The 12,493-nt window shown below is 35.6% G+C and overlaps 1 protein-coding gene and 1 long non-coding RNA gene across 4 annotated transcripts in view; one reads left to right on the forward strand and one right to left on the reverse strand.

Annotated features, from left to right (window-relative positions):
* LOC140134098 (uncharacterized) overlaps nucleotides 1-2,785 on the reverse strand; it is a 38,337-nt gene extending 35,552 nt beyond the window's left edge. The window contains exon 1 of the long non-coding RNA XR_011856089.1: nucleotides 2,638-2,785. This is a non-coding gene — a long non-coding RNA (uncharacterized lncRNA). The remainder of the gene's footprint in view (nucleotides 1-2,637) is intronic.
* The window catches only part of GABBR2 (gamma-aminobutyric acid type B receptor subunit 2), a 553,394-nt gene that overhangs the window by 78,459 nt on the left and 462,442 nt on the right, over nucleotides 1-12,493 (forward strand). The gene's annotated exons all lie outside the window — the stretch shown is intronic.

Below are 12,493 nucleotides of genomic sequence, written 5' to 3' on the forward strand. Positions count from 1 at the left end.
GTTTTTGAAAGAAAAACACATTTTCTTCCATTAAATGAATCATAAATACATACATCTGGTGTTTAATGGTACATTAAGCTTGCTAACTGTGTAATAAGTCTAATGGATGTTTAGAAAACCTATGAAAACCCTAGTTCAAGTATGCTAGCATTTTGGATGTTTAGTACAGCTATAGAACTGAACTTCCTTTTTTCCTGGATGACAATCTGGAGCATCACATTGTTTGTTGTATGAAATTCTGACAATGGCCAGAAAAAAAGAACTTACATGTGAAACTCGACAATCTATTCTTGTTCTTAGAAATTAAGGCCATTCCAAATGACAAATTGCCAAGAAACTGAAGACTTCCTACAATGGTGTGTACATCTCTCTTCACAAATAGGCTGTAACCAGAGTAGAAAGATAAGTGGGAGGCCCTGCTGCACAACTAAGCATCAAGTACATTAGAGTCTCTAGTTTGAGAAACCGATGCCTCACAGGTTCCCAACTGGAAACTTCAATAAATAGTACTCACCAAACTCCAGTTTCAATATCTATAGTGAAGAAGAGACGGATGCTGGCCTTCAGGACAGAGTGGTAAAGAAAAAGCCATATCTGAGAATGGCTAATAAAAGTAAAAGATTAATATGGGCAAAAGAACGCAAACTTTGGACAGTGGAAGATTGGAAAAAAGTGTTGGACAGATGTTAGATCACGCAGAAGAACATTTGTGACACAGCATAACAACTGAAAAGATGCTGGAAGAGTGCCTGACACCATCTGTAAAGCATGGTGGAGATAATATGATGGTCTGGGTTGCTTTGGTGCTGGAAAAGTGGGAGATTTGTACAAGGTCAAAGGGATCTGAATAAGGAAGGCTATTACTCCATTTTGCAACGCCATGCCAGATCCTGTGAACAGCACTTTATTGGAGCCAATTTAATCCTACAACAGGACAATGACCCAAAGCACACCTCCAAATTATACATGAGCTATTTAGGGAAGAGGCAGGCAGCTGGTATCTGTAATGGAGTGCCCAGCCCAGTCACCATATCTCAACCCCATAGAGCTGTTGTGGGAGAAGCTTGACCATAAAGTACACAAAAGGTGCTCAATTTCCTCCTACAAAAGGACAATGACCCAAAGCACACCTCAGAATTATGTGAGAACTGTTAAGGGGAGAAGCAGGCAGCTGGGATCTGTAATGGAGTGGCCAGTCCAGTTACTAGATTTAAACCCCATTGAGCTGTTGTGGGGGCACCTTGACCTTATGGTACACAAAAAGTCCCCCAGCTAGAATGCCAAAGGTCTGTAATGTTCTAATTGCAGCAAAGGGAGTATTATTTGATGAAAGCAAATTTTAAGGAGCAAATTATTTCAATGTCGCTACTATATTTTCTATTCATTTTGTAACTTGTTTTAAAAACAAAAGTTTGAGTTTTAATGGAAAACACAAAATTGTCTTTGGTGACCCCAAACTTTTGAGCGGTAGTGTATGTCTGGTTCTGAAACACCTAGAAACAAATGCAAGATATATCAAGTGGAAGATATTCAGAAGATATAAACATTTGAAGTCAGCTACTGTCTTGATGTTAACAGATGTGCTGTCTGCATGGGGTAAGTGCAAATATCAATATTAAGTTGTATGGCAGTCGTGAAGGGGTTGATCTTTACAAATTATTTTTGTGGGTTATAATGTGAACTTTTTGTATATTAAAGCACAGCTTTTTGAGCGGTTTACCAAATAAAAGCTGCACTGGGATTGGTTGCTAAGGCAATAAAGACAGATTTCCTATTTGGAAAGCTTTAAGAAATCATGAATAGTACATATTCAGCACCTTTGAAGAGATGACTGCTTTTGTTGGAAATACATATGAACCATGGAAACATTGTTTGGAATGTTACTACACTGACACACTTTTATTGTTGCTACTCTAGGTTTTGTGAGTCGTATGTAATACTCTTGGGAGTTTATCATTAAGTCTCTCAAGTCATAATGATACTATGATGTTTACCATGTAAATTCCGGGAGGTATTTCCTTTCCAGCTATATTTCAAGGGGATTGAGTGATTTGAGGGATTAAGTACACTTCACCTATTTTAATCCCATTTATGCTAAGTGATGGAAAAATCATTGCAATCAGTGCTCAGAGACTTTAATGAAATGAGATAAGTCTTCCTTATTATTATGTGTAATATGAATCACCTACTGTATTCAACAATATTTTAACACTTGGGTTCTATGATAAGTTTGGGTTACAAATAGGAACACATAACCAAATGCACAGCAGTCAGCATATGTGTTGTATTATGGTTTTGTACACAACTATATTAGGACTTTCTCAAGAGCAGATTTTTAAGCCTACTACTATGGCCGCAAGATAATGGTAGTTGACAGGCCAACCCCTTTTAGGTTAAAATGTACACTAGGTATACTAACATGTCCAAACCTGATGATATCTATTTTCTATGAGTGAATTATTATAAATGATGAGAAAATAGTTTACATTGGAGTCAAAAACTTTTATCTGTGAGTAAATATAACTGTTATAAAAATATTTTAATACCATCTTAAAAAAGGTTTCAATATCACCATTTTAAAAAATGTATTTAAATCTGTTGAAAGGTATTAATTAACAGTTTAAAAACACTGGATACCTTGCTTTCCGTTAGTCTCATCTTCCGTTTGTCATCATTTTATAGCCATCTATTGTTTTATTTCTCTGCTTTGCCCACTAGAGGTTGCATTGAAACTCTGAAATGTAAAATCAGAGCATTCTCAACAGATGATGGATAAAATAGAGCTACAGTTCAAGTCCAACTATATGCTCATATATCGAACAATAATGGACACTATTACATTTAAATCAATGGCCAATTTACTGGTTATTCATCCTTGTTAACTGAAGTTTCAAATGGAAAGAAAAATGCAGATGTGAACTTAGCATGAAGGAAACCTGTCAGCAGGAAGGTAATTTCTACATGATGACAGGTTCCAATAGCCTCTAGCATGTTGATTTCTGAAATTCCTTTGTCACCTGTCTGACTAATTCCACTTCTTTGTAATCATTTCTTGAACATAACCTGGCTCCCTGCTAGTAGTGTGTGGTGAGTCTTGGGGGTACAATTCAAACAGCATTAAGTCATCTTCAATAACACCTCCTCTCCTCCTCACTCAATGACCTCTCCTCTCTAAGTCTCTCCCCTGCTCCCTGCCGCAAGCAATTCTAGTTTGAACTAGTTTGACCCCCTATTCCCCAGGATCCACCACCTGGTGCTGGCAAAGAGCCAGGTGATGTTAAAGAAACTATTAAAATTCAGTGGAATGATTCACATTCATGGCAAAGGCATTTTTTAAATCAACATGCAGGGGCTATTGAAACCTGTCATGATGTAAAAATTAACTTACTAATGACAGGTTTCCTTTAACAGTTTTTGAGATACAAGTAATTAACAGCATACAATTTTATCACATTTGAATCAATAGAGGATTAGGGCTCACATTTGCCTATATGCTGAATGAATATGATATTATTTATAAGCAAAATAAATAGGTCGATTAAAATGCACAAAGAAATCTGTAACAGGCCCAAACAGTTATTATGGCATATAGATATGTTCTGTTGTATTTGATGAGCTGGAACATGGGCTTATGAACTTTGGTACTCTGTAAAGATCTCAGAACAAAAAGAAGCAGAACTGGATGATGTAGCAGTCAGGAGGTTGGACATTGCTATGACAGGGTTGGCAGCATTGTCTGAGGCAAATTAGATTTCTAAGATAGGGGATCAGCCAGTTCAGGCCGACATCTCTGGGTCATGCCAGGCAGCAGGAACATCAAATCTCAAATGTAGGAAAATACTGTAAAATATAATGCATTGTACAAGAAACTATAGCAATGTGCCAACCTAAAAAATGCATTATCTGACAAGATGTCTCTGTTTGCTTTGTTATGTTTTGTAATTTTTTTATGGCTTTTTGACTATTTACATGTTGTAAAATAATATGAAAACTTGGCTTAAGACTCAATTAAACTGGTAAACTTTAAAGCTAAATTAGATGCATGCTATAATCTGATCTATTGTTTCACAGTTCTCACCTTCACAACTAGCGATCATCCACTACAACTCCATTTTTGTTGGGAACTCCCTCTTATTGTGATGGCTGGGGGTCCCATTGGTTGAACTACTAGCAATCAAACAATTATACAACATCCATCTCCAAAATATACAATGCTGACCCCCCCCCCAATAAAACGTGTCACATGACTGAGAAAAAATGCATAGTATGTATGGTTATAATCTGATTTTTATGTGGAGGTCACCAGAAAGCTCCATTAGTTAAAAAAGTACCTCCATCTGTATTTCAGGTTCCAGAATTCTGAATGAACTCATGTAAACCGGCTTTAATGTCAGTAATCCCCTTAAAGGACTTCGAAATCTGTATAATTTAGCCTATAACGTAAATATAGCTTAGGAATGGAAAAGAGTAGTAATGTAAGTTAGATGCACAGAAAATATGATGTAAATATCAGGCTCCTATGCAATATTGAGATTTTGATATTTTCAAACTTTATTATTTATATTTCTTTCTGCAATACAATGTTCTCTAACATAGTTACTGCATCTCCTCTAGTTTCCCAGATATGATAAAACCAAACTGAAGAACAGATTTATTGCAAATTTTCTGAATATGAATCTGAACTTATAAGTGTTTTGTAACCATCCATAATCCTGGGATCAATAAAGATATTACTGGTAATTGGAAAAGGCTCAGGTGGCACATTACCTTCTTTAATATAGCATAGAGACCTTTGTTTAATCTGCAAGTGAATGAGGCTCTGTCATAGAAAGATCTGATAAATCGTTTTCATTAGGTAAATGATTACTTGATTGTACAGAATCTGTACAGAGAAGGTCACTGCAGTGCTAAGCCTGAGCTAGAAAACCACAGTATCCCTGGGAAGATGCTGCATTTATGGGCAACACTGATAGAAATAGACTCATGTTTCAGATAAGATAGCTTGTCTTTGTTTCCTTTCCTGCTTCTGAAAAAATCTAAGTAATTTTGCATCATGCTTTGTACCATAAATGATTCAATGCATTTAATTCATAATCAGCTCAAAGATGATGCTTTGTTTGTGTTTTTTTAAACAATTTTTACATTTCTAACCATAAAACAATAAGCAGAAAGGAATATAGCTTACTCCATTCTGTTTACCTAGTGTATTTACATTTTTGGATGGGTCTTCCTGGTTCTCCGGGACATTACTAAAAGGGATTCTACCATAATACAGATTGATTGACCCTCCGCCTCTACGTTCACCCACTCTAAGGTTTAAAAAGAGGGAGAAAAACACAGTTCCTTTCCAATCAAATGGTTTAATACTCAAGGGGACAGTCCTCAGTCCATACCCAATATCCTCAGCAGTTTTGCATAGGGCATATAGATCCTCTTATGGGGTGCGATGTCTCAGCACGGCGTCCCTCTTGGAGATTCCCAAAGCACCTCGCAGCCTCTGTGCTGCTGCTTATTCCTCCCACCTGGGAACTTGTTCCTCCACTTTCCGTTCCACTTTCTTCCTTTCTTCCCTTGCTTGCTAATCCGATTAGGAAGAGAAAGAATGGTGCAGTACTTTTCGATTCCTTAAAAATAATTTATTAGTAATACTCACAAGAGTAGAGAATAAAATAGGCCTTATAATAAAAAGAACACGCTCGGTTTCACTGCTGAGAACATTGGGTATGGACTGCCGAGGGTCAATCAATCTGTATTTCTAAACATAGGTTTTTTTGGATCTTTTAACCTGTATCCTCCTTGCGCCGTTCTCTCCATTCATTTGTGAGTAAGGGTAATTTGATTGTTGTTTTTTATTCTACCATAATAGACACATCCTCTATCCACAGAAAAGGGGATAAGTGTCTGAACTTTGGGATACCCAGTGATTGGGAGATCAGTGGACACCAAGTCCCCTAAAGTTCCCTATACCTACAGTCCCTTAAACTTCAGTTCTCCTCCAGCTCACATTTAATCATTTAAGGCTACATGTGTCTTCCAACTTAGACATAGATTGCATTGACTATAGTAGGGTTTGTTTGGGTTTTTTCCAGTGTCCATTATTTTGAAAAGTAAGTCTTCATTCCTGATGGAACAGAATCAGAACTTTAAACTCTATAAAGTGTGGTTATGAAATAATGCAATACATCAGAGTGCCCACAAATATCCAATAAAGGACGGATATACATGTAAAAGAATCTGAATGAATCAGTAGCTTCCATATGGCATTACACCAAGTCTTAAACACAACTTACCAGAAACCTTTTTACTTACAGAGAACAATTTCTAAAATAATGTTATCTAAAAATGATTTTTTTGGGGGGCTTGTTATTAATTGAAATCTATCACTTTGGTACTCCCATCTGTGCATATACATTTAATTTAATAAACCTACCATATATACATTAATTCAACTGTATGTTATAAAAATTGAACATAAAAAAATTGATCTGAAGATAATGTAGCTATGTTGTTCCTTAGAAACAAGATAGTTGTCCTGATATATGACTACCGCCACTCTCTATAAGCAGTGGCCAAGCATATACTATCGAGGTGCCCGGCCACCTGGATTCAGCATTCAGTACCACAGGACAGTTGCGGGGCTCACAGCTACAGAACATTTCATTTCAGAAAACAAATTGTCTCTTTATGTAATCACTCCAGCAGAAGCAGTAATATTTAATGACAGCTTTCTTATTTCTAAGGGACCATATGCTTACATTTATGGGAAATTCACACATATTTACACAAGTAAATATTTTTAATAACATGCTATTGAGGAAATGTACATATCTGACAGAATATGTGAATGTCCAGTTTATACCCTGTTAAAGGTAACCTAACACTAGATTTCCCCAGCAAGCCTACTGACAGGTTCCAATAGAACTATACTAACTTCTGCCCACACTGTTTTAGCTAAAAAATAGTATGATGCACATCAGGAAGGGGTTAAAACAAGTTAAAATTGACTTGCATGAAAGTCATGTACAGTATGGGTGACCGGAGAGTCAATCTGCCCTCATAAGACAAGCTAAGAATCTAAATAATCTAAATATAGTTGTACACATAAATAAAACATACAGTATGTATGATCTATCGCTATTTAGTAAATATGTTAATTTATATCTAAAGCTGATGCTGCATATTACGGTAGGTTGCCAGCAAATATCTCTTTTGACACTTTATGCACATGCATGTTCATATCAGCCAAGTATGTACAAATTGTAATAGAAAAATCCCTAGGATGAATGGATTAGACATCTTTCAGACACTTACCATTTAATGCCAGCCTAGAGCTGGCATTAGGTGGTTGGCCAGTCTGACAAAAAGCCGCAGGTAGGGCAGAGCAAAAATGAAGATGAAAAGATGAAGGATGTTTTATTTTAGAAAAAAACTAACACTTATTGTATGCAATGAGTAATCCTATCAGTGCTGAATGGACTCATTAAGACAGGAGGAGCGAGCAGTGATTACAGTTTGCATTACTCACTGTTCCTCGTTCCCTTGTACTCTTTAGCTCATGACACTAGATCTGCATGGAGCTCAGTCAGTAGTACTTCCACAATCCCTGTCACCACCAGCAACAAAATCCAGGAGGAATAAGGTCATGTGACCCCCATTCTAAGGATGAGTTTTGTTTCTGGCTACTGTATTCATATTAGGGCAGAAAATGTGAGTCACCTGTGATTCATGATGACATAGTTATCTATTCTGCTTTTGTCTTTTAAAAATGTGTGTATCAAATGGAAAGGCTGTAGAAAATCTGCAGGTATCAAACTGTTTTTATATGCAGCTTTATGTAAAGATTTGAAATGTCCCATCTAAAGTTACCCCACATAGGGACATTAAGGTTCTGTTGATTTATCACCTACGTTTTCCCCCATTATGTCACTTTACTGTACAGAGTTAAATCAGTGACTCATCCTCTGTCCTTTCTTAACCATCGTTTCACCACAATGTTATTTAACATTACAGTGATTCACATAATTATGTCACATCTGCTGTGTATGTGCTTTCTGCCATGAAGCATGTTGACTCACCCAGCATTCCATTTATTAAAACAGATTTTCACTAACTTTGCAATCCATGGTGAGTAATGTTTTTACAGTGAACCATGTTCAAATGACTAAAACTGAGAGAATCCAATGTATTAATGATAATCAAAAAGGATAAAAACAGAAGAGTAGCATTCTCCCTCATTTGTTGTCACACATTGTAGAAAATTGTCTTAAGGGGAATTTGTTAAGTCTGTGCAGGCATCATTTTTACAAAATATATTAAATGTTGCAAATGTTTTATACATTTTAAGAATATTAAAGCCCTTAAAGGACATCTACCATCAGTGTTACTGATGGTAGACTAGGCCCATTAACTAGTTTCTGAGGAATTGTTCTTCTCAGAACTTCTTCTATTATACTGTAAATATATGCCGCAATTTTGGCAGTTTTTTTTGGAGCGCCCCAGGCTGAATAGCATATATTGCCAAAATCGTGGCATATGAAGTGATAATAAAAGAAGTGCTGAGAAACACTATTCCTTAGGAACTGGTTAGTAGGACTAGTCTACCATCAGTAAAACCTCTGTTCATATATTTCAGGAAATCCACTGAGCTGGTGCAGAAGGGCTCCTGCTACAACTCTTTAGATACCACAGTTACAGCGATTAGCTGATGGGTTGCTACGGCATGTCATAGATATTGTAAAGTGTGATGGGTAATACAAAATATATAGATTTTTTATTTATAAAAACTTTATAAAACAGAGAACTCCTTTAAATAAATAAAAATAAGCTACCCATATGTGTTATTAATTTGGTATAACAACCATAACAACCTATATAATGCTCAATTTAGTTACTTATATACAGACCTAAGAGTAATTGTTCCATCCCACCTAAGAGTATGTTGCCCTATCTTTGCAGCATCATGTGAGTATGGGTCAGTAATGCTGCAATAGCATAATAGTCTACACAATCTAACTTTCATATTTTAAGAGCAATATACTGTATACATGTATTTAAGTTAATTTTAAGTTAATAAGCAAAGAATGGCTGTTTTTCAATCTGCCACTAGAAAGTTTATCAGCAAATTATTTGTAAACTTCATATTGTACTATTTAGCAATACAATGTACACAAGCCTACTTTGTACTTCCCACAAAGACAAGTTTCTTAAATGTACTCAGGATAATAAAATAACATATTCTCTAATTCAATGTTATTAACAAAAATACAGCATTTCACAGATATAAGTCCAACCTGTCTCTATCAGTCCCGGTGTACACATTTTTGGTGATCCCTAGACCCGACCCTGTATCTACTGACTTTAGGGACATCAGCCATCTTGGCTTTACTGAGCTTCTCTCTCCCCTTCTGCTCCCTGCCGGGGCTCCCACCCTTTCATTCCACGGTGAGCTCTGACACACAGACACTGACTTCCTGCCAGCATGTACACAGCGTGAGGAGTGTAAAGCTACAAACCACAGGCAGATAAGTTCTTTATACAGGGCAGAGAGAGGGGGTATATAGTAGAGCTGACAGTGTGTAATGGCTGTGACAGCAGACATTACCCGCTTACACTCTGGAATCTTACACTGACCATCACTGAGTGATAGGAGGTGAAACAGCAATACAACTGAGTAAAATTGTAAAGTAAGTAGTTAAATATGATATTCATTGTGTAAACATCACTATGGGGTTGAAATTTGAGAATTTTCTATCATAGGCAAACCCCTTTCATGCCAGATTGACAAAATAAATAAATGATGGCTCTTGTTATCCATTGATGAAAAAAATGAAAAATAATAGTTGTTTTTTGTTGTAGGGCATTGAACTGATAGGGTCTAAGGGTGTAACATTTCTGTTCTGAGGTACTATTCCACATTTTACACCATCCTACCATCCCTGCCAGTTTTGGAGGCTTTTAAAAAGTTGAATTAGATAAATTTAACATATTAACCTTTCCCATTCACTTTTAAGAAATACACTGGTGCAGAACCTAAAAAGTCAGATGTGTGCAGGACTTGCTATATCCACTCTTAATGTAGTGTTAGCAAAGGTGCTTTCTCATTGGTTACTTTGAATTCGTTTGTATACGCTAGTGACTCCCATTATGCATTCAGAAGATTGCCAATTTCTTCCACATTCCTTGGGAACACATATCTCACAGCTTGCATTTTCTAGTAGGCAATTTATGTGGTTATCTCTCTCAGTGTGATTTGATTAAGATTCTTTTTCAGCCATTGCAGCCTCAAGTTTTTTGATTTATTATTCCCTCAATATTATGTAAAACAGGATATGTTCCAATCTTTTATCTGGTTTTGCATAAAATGAAAGCATTCATGAGCATATTTCAACACATTCTTTAACACTTTGATTTTGAAGAGGTTCGCATCATTTGCAAATTAAGTGCAAGCAGAAAATATATTTGATTAAAAATAATGTGCAATAAATTATGAAAAAAGTGTTTTTTTTAGTTAAAAAGTCCAAGACTAAAAATTATTAAAATGTGTTCTATCACTTTGCAGTCCACATAAAAGAGAAATTTATGCTTTCAACTTGTGCAATATTTTCAGTTCTCTAAGCTGTTTTTCTTTGTCTTTTAGAAATGGTTCTCCACTTGCCTGCATGACAGGAGGGTAAAATAGTATGAAAAATCATACAATGTCAAATGCCTTCACATGTCATGTACACAACCGTCTATTAACTTAGAAATAAATATGGGCTGATTATATAACATCGATTTAAGAATCTTAGGCCATATGATTTCTGGATTCACTGCAGCCTATCAGTAACATTAAATGTGTTAACATGCTTAACATGACATTTATCATCTTTTAAGATACATTCAAAAATATATTTGTTCAAAGTCAGATTTCATTCCAGGCTGTAACTGTGATCCATGAGTTCCATCCCCACCAAAAGTTTACTGCTGCATTAGTTCTAGAATTCAAATCATCATCGACAACACAATCAAACTTTCGGTTTTTTAAAGCATTATACTGTAAAAATGTAAAATGGAGTGTTCAGTAGGCTTTTAATACAAGTACTGTTTTCTATTTTATATAGAACAAGGTTCCAACTTAAGTAAAAATCTCACTGATTTTTATTAAGGCATTATAAGAGGTCTTATGATATGATTAGATATAGGTTGTTTTTTGTTATACACCAAGGAGAGGATTAACATTGGGATGGACCCTGAGCTATATGGAAATTGTGGACCACCCCCTTTCCCGTCATATGTGTAGATTTACAGTAATAGTAGGTTTTGTGGTGTGGATAGTTTTGATAACCATTAGCTCCTCTAGAAACATGAACCTGGGCGGGGCCCCCAAGGTGCCCATATTATAATCCACTATTGTATACAATTACACTTCCAACAGGCCACTACATTAAGAGGACCACTCCCTTATATAGACCCAGTTTCTTTCAAATGATTTTAAGATGCACCCTACATGAAGAATACTGGATGCCTTCTTTTTTTAGAAGATCATCTCAAAGTGATGTTTTCCCTATCTCTTTGTTATGAAATATGTCACATCATATGCCTTCAGTATTTTTCTAAATGTATCTTAACATATATATCCAGTTCGGTAATAACATGAATACATTTCTATAAGGTATTCTTTTACAATCTAATGTAATTTGACCCCTAATAAGTTGCTTACCGAAAATACACAAAACACTGATTAGTTCTCTAGACAAGCCAATAATTTCAGAAAAAGGCTCTTTGTATTGATCCATATTATACTGATTGATTTCTATACACAAAGGCAAAAGGGACGCAATAGATTGTGAAAGAATATACAAACTATGCCATTCAATAAAAAAGAAGCCTTCCTATCTCTATCTGATGCATTTATTTTCTGTAAGGTATAGTAAAGATAAATTCAATGGGCATAACTAACTCCAGAAAAATGGAGTACAAACTTTCATAAATTTCTCCTATAGTCTTTATGTTTGTTTTCATGTGTGTTGTACCTTTGTTTCCTTCTCAAAGACATTAGCCTTTATTCGTTCTTCTGATTGTTACCAATAGTTACATTTCTATCTTCTATTTGATCAATAGCTGGTAAATTAATATTTTGTAGTCCATGCTTTCTCGCTTTAATTCAAAAAGGGTACATTAATTTATAAATATAACTAAACTTCTGCTGGATATGAAGTAGGTGTAAAAAATAGCTTCCTATTATTAGAACATAATATAGGGATATATGTTATATTTTGCTGTTCTATACAGTAGAAAAAATGGGGACTTCCCCAAAACATCTGCAGGATTAGAACATGTGGACAATAAGACCACAGAGCTATAAGTTCATGTAATACATTGTGAGGAAAGGGCGTCATGTTAAATATTTGTCTAGCTAAAATCCTATCATGATCCTTAGGTTGTCTAATATAATTACAAACAGAACTGTAAACATGTTCAGTATCATTTCCATTTATAGAGGAAACTAAATTTA

This window comes from Engystomops pustulosus, chromosome 5 (assembly GCF_040894005.1).
Source record: "Engystomops pustulosus chromosome 5, aEngPut4.maternal, whole genome shotgun sequence".
NCBI classification, from domain to species: Eukaryota; Metazoa; Chordata; class Amphibia; order Anura; family Leptodactylidae; genus Engystomops; species Engystomops pustulosus.